The sequence below is a fragment of the Schistocerca americana genome, unplaced genomic scaffold (assembly GCF_021461395.2).
Source record: "Schistocerca americana isolate TAMUIC-IGC-003095 unplaced genomic scaffold, iqSchAmer2.1 HiC_scaffold_742, whole genome shotgun sequence".
Classification (NCBI taxonomy): Eukaryota; Metazoa; Arthropoda; class Insecta; order Orthoptera; family Acrididae; genus Schistocerca; species Schistocerca americana.
Window position 1 is genome coordinate 30,001 of NW_025726503.1, and position 5,000 is coordinate 35,000.

Genomic DNA, 5,000 nt, shown 5'->3' on the forward strand with positions numbered 1-5,000 from the left:
CACCGAATCAAGAAAGAGCTATCAATCTGTCAATCCTTCCGGTGTCCGGGCCTGGTGAGGTTTCCCGTGTTGAGTCAAATTAAGCCGCAGGCTCCACTCCTGGTGGTGCCCTTCCGTCAATTCCTTTAAGTTTCAGCTTTGCAACCATACTTCCCCCGGAACCCAAAAGCTTTGGTTTCCCGGAGGCTGCCCGCCGAGTCATCGGAGGAACTGCGGCGGATCGCTGGCTGGCATCGTTTATGGTTAGAACTAGGGCGGTATCTGATCGCCTTCGAACCTCTAACTTTCGTTCTTGATTAATGAAAACATACTTGGCAAATGCTTTCGCTTCTGTTCGTCTTGCGACGATCCAAGAATTTCACCTCTAACGTCGCAATACGAATGCCCCCGCCTGTCCCTATTAATCATTACCTCGGGTTCCGAAAACCAACAAAATAGAACCGAGGTCCTATTCCATTATTCCATGCACACAGTATTCAGGCGGGCTTGCCTGCTTTAAGCACTCTAATTTGTTCAAAGTAAACGTGCCGGCCCACCGAGACACTCACTCAAGAGCACCCTGGTAGGATTGCAACGGGGTCCGCCTCGGGACGCACGAGCACGCACGAGGCGCGTCGCACGCCTTCAGCTCGCCCCACCGGCAGGACGTCCCACGATACATGCCAGTTAAACACCGACGGGCGGTGAACCAACAGCGTGGGACACAAATCCAACTACGAGCTTTTTAACCGCAACAACTTTAATATACGCTATTGGAGCTGGAATTACCGCGGCTGCTGGCACCAGACTTGCCCTCCAATAGATACTCGTTAAAGGATTTAAAGTGTACTCATTCCGATTACGGGGCCTCGGATGAGTCCCGTATCGTTATTTTTCGTCACTACCTCCCCGTGCCGGGAGTGGGTAATTTGCGCGCCTGCTGCCTTCCTTGGATGTGGTAGCCGTTTCTCAGGCTCCCTCTCCGGAATCGAACCCTGATTCCCCGTTACCCGTTACAACCATGGTAGGCGCAGAACCTACCATCGACAGTTGATAAGGCAGACATTTGAAAGATGCGTCGCCGGTACGAGGACCGTGCGATCAGCCCAAAGTTATTCAGAGTCACCAAGGCAAACGGACCGGACGAGCCGACCGATTGGTTTTGATCTAATAAAAGCGTCCCTTCCATCTCTGGTCGGGACTCTGTTTGCATGTATTAGCTCTAGAATTACCACAGTTATCCAAGTAACGTGGGTACGATCTAAGGAACCATAACTGATTTAATGAGCCATTCGCGGTTTCACCTTAATGCGGCTTGTACTGAGACATGCATGGCTTAATCTTTGAGACAAGCATATGACTACTGGCAGGATCAACCAGGGAGCTGCGTCAACTAGAGCTGAGCAGCCGGCCGCCCGGGAGTGTGTCCCGGGGGCCCGCGCGAACACGCAAGCGTCCGCTCAATTATTCTGCAAACAGGAGGAGGCTGAGCTCCCCTGCACAATACACCTCGAAACCCTCTCAGGTCCCGGCGGCGCGCAGCGCCGTCCTAAGTACTTGGTCGGGTTCGAGAGAGGCGCAATCGCCCGGAGTTTGGCGAGTAGACGCTTTAGGTGCGACCACCCGTGCTCCCAACTGAGCTTGCCGCTGCCGACAGAGGCCCGGGAGCGTGCTGTCGTGGCATTGCCGGCGGGAGACAACACGCGCCACCTACGGTGGCCGGCAGCTCCAACGCCAGCGCCACAGAAGGACAAAAGCCCCACTTGGGTGCCGAAGCGAACTCTCCCAGCACAGCGCACGCGCCAACACGTCCGCACAGCTGCGATACAATCCACCTGCGAGAACCGCAGAGGCGACCGAGCAGCAGACGGCGTCGCGGCGCCGAGCGCCGGGCGGCGGCGCATCCTCAGCGCACACAGTCCTCAATCGGACCAGCACACTGCAGATGTCCACCGCGCTTCGCACCGGGCCCGCGAGGACCTACTTTGGCCGCACGGCGCCGCGTGCAGGGTGCGCCGGCGCGCAGCTGCGCCGCCTGCCGCCTCCGTCGGCCGGCGCGCCTGCCACTGGCCGCCCCCACCAGCCGGCTGTAGCGCGTGCGCCCACGCACCGCGCGGCCAGCACGCCGGAAGGCCCCCCCTCACCGGCCGGGGACGGTCCCACCCAGCCACCGCCGCGTATCGCTTCACACCCACATGCCATTCACGTTCGTGGGCATGGTGGGTATCGCTGAAACAACCGGTTGGTAGCTCAACCGATCGTCGCCATCACTGATTCACCTCTAGCGAGAACAACCGCACCACAACGGTTTACCAGTTCTTCATTTGCGTAACGTCACCAGCAAACGTAGACGTCCATCGCCATTTGCAAATTCAACGATTGTTGCATGCCTGTGTCAGGTGTCACGACACACTATGTCTGCCCACATACACGCAACAACATGTGCACGCTTCGCGAACACGTGGAAGGTGGCCCCCGTACGTATGCGATGTCCATTGCGCGAACGACTGTCAACCGGCCTCTGTCGCATGTCGCAGATGTGGAACGCAGTGCACCATGCTATCACGGTGTGTGAGAAGAGACGACTACGTCTGACAACACGCGCCACTACATCAACAGACGGCTCATGCTGATCGCCATCCACGGCATACCATACTGCAATCCAGCTCTTATAGGGAGACGACACGTAGCTGAGTGCACAATATTTGGACCGTATGGTTCGCCGTTGTTGGCGCAGTCGTGGTACGGTCACACATGTACCACGATGTATCATTCAGTACATGAGGACCAATGTGCGGTACAGTGTGTGATTTGGACGTACAACATCAGCGGACAGTTGCCACAAGCCGTACCACAACGTAGGCTGTGCTTCGCCATGCGAATGCCAATGAACAACTGCGAAGGGCATTGAGCATGTACGTCCTGCCGCCATCCGCATTACAGTGTATAGCTGCAAGGTGTTTAACATGAAGCGATACTCTGGGGACCGGGCAGTGCGAGTAGCAAACTATATTGCGGGGGTTGCAGTTAGGCAACACTACACTAATTTAACGCGTCGTATGACAATTACAGAGCAGGTTAAGGCCCAACGTGTGTTGGGTTAAGGCCCAACGTGTGTTGGGTTAAGGCCCAACGTGTGTTGGGTTAAGGCCCAACGTGTGTTGGGTTAAGGCCCAACGTGTGTTGGGTTAAGGCCCAACGTGTGTTGGGTTAAGGCCCAACGTGTGTTGGGTTAAGGCCCAACGTGTGTTGGGTTAAGGCCCAACGTGTGTTGGGTTAAGGCCCAACGTGTGTTGGGTTAAGGCCCAACGTGTGTTGGGTTAAGGCCCAACGTGTGTTGGGTTAAGGCCCAACGTGTGTTGGGTTAAGGCCCAACGTGTGTTGGGTTAAGGCCCAACGTGTGTTGGGTTAAGGCCCAACGTGTGTTGGGTTAAGGCCCAACGTGTGTTGGGTTAAGGCCCAACGTGTGTTGGGTTAAGGCCCAACGTGTGTTGGGTTAAGGCCCAACGTGTGTTGGGTTAAGGCCCAACGTGTGTTGGGTTAAGGCCCAACGTGTGTTGGGTTAAGGCCCAACGTGTGTTGGGTTAAGGCGCAACATAGGTTAGGTTAAGGCGCAACATAGGTTAGGTTAAGGCGCAACATAGGTTAGGTTAAGGCGCAACATAGGTTAGGTTAAGGCGCAACATAGGTTAGGTTACGGCGCAACATAGGTTAGGTTAAGGCGCAACATAGGTTAGGTTAAGGCGCAACATAGGTTAGGTTACGGCGCAACATAGGTTAGGTTAAGGCGCAACATAGGTTAGGTTAAGGCGCAACATAGGTTAGGTTAAGGCGCAACATAGGTTAGGTTAAGGCGCAACATAGGTTAGGTTAAGGCGCAACATAGGTTAGGTTAAGGCGCAACATAGGTTAGGTTAAGGCGCAACATAGGTTAGGTTAAGGCGCAACATAGGTTAGGTTACGGCGCAACATAGGTTAGGTTAAGGCGCAACATAGGTTAGGTTAAGGCGCAACATAGGTTAGGTTAAGGCGCAACATAGGTTAGGTTACGGCGCAACATAGGTTAGGTTACGGCGCAACATAGGTTAGGTTACGGCGCAACATAGGTTAGGTTAAGGCGCAACATAGGTTAGGTTAAGGCGCAACATAGGTTAGGTTAAGGCGCAACATAGGTTAGGTTAAGGCGCAACATAGGTTAGGTTAAGGCGCAACATAGGTTAGGTTAAGGCGCAACATAGGTTAGGTTAAGGCGCAACATAGGTTAGGTTAAGGCGCAACATGGGTTAGGTTAAGGCGCAACATGGGTTAGGTTAAGGCGCAACATGGGTTAGGTTAAGGCGCAACATGGGTTAGGTTAAGGCGCAACATGGGTTAGGTTAAGGCGCAACATGGGTTAGGTTAAGGCGCAACATGGGTTAGGTTAAGGCGCAACATGGGTTAGGTTAAGGCGCAACATGGGTTAGGTTAAGGCGCAACATGGGTTAGGTTAAGGCGCAACATGGGTTAGGTTAAGGTACAATATGGGTTAGGTTAAGGTACAATATGGGTTAGGTTAAGGTACAATATGGGTTAGGTTAAGGTACAATATGGGTTAGGTTAAGGTACAATATGGGTTAGGTTAAGGTACAATATGGGTTAGGTTAAGGTACAATATGGGTTAGGTTAAGGTACAATATGGGTTAGGTTAAGGTACAATATGGGTTAGGTTAAGGTACAATATGGGTTAGGTTAAGGTACAATATGGGTTAGGTTAAGGTACAATACGGGTTAGGTTAAGGTACAATACGGGTTAGGTTAAGGTACAATACGGGTTAGGTTAAGGTACAATACGGGTTAGGTTAAGGTACAATACGGGTTAGGTTAAGGCACTTGGGGGGGGGGGGGGGGCCCGGTTTGTTGATTGTGATTATCGTAAGTAAATGACTGCGGCATCATCTGATTTGCCACGTCAGGGTGCACCTTTGGCTCATAACAGGCGGCGCTCTGATTCCATGCTTGTGGCAGACCTGTGTCTTTCATTC

At 53.2% G+C, this 5,000-nt stretch overlaps 1 non-coding gene across 1 annotated transcript in view; it reads right to left on the bottom strand.

The window, feature by feature from the left end:
- LOC124590125 overlaps positions 1 to 1,362 on the bottom strand; it is a 1,910-nt gene extending 548 nt beyond the window's left edge. The window contains exon 1 of the ribosomal RNA XR_006976358.1: positions 1 to 1,362. This exon is cut by the window's left edge and continues 548 nt beyond it. This is a non-coding gene — a ribosomal RNA (small subunit ribosomal RNA).
- Between the last annotated feature and the right edge of the window lie 3,638 nt (positions 1,363 to 5,000).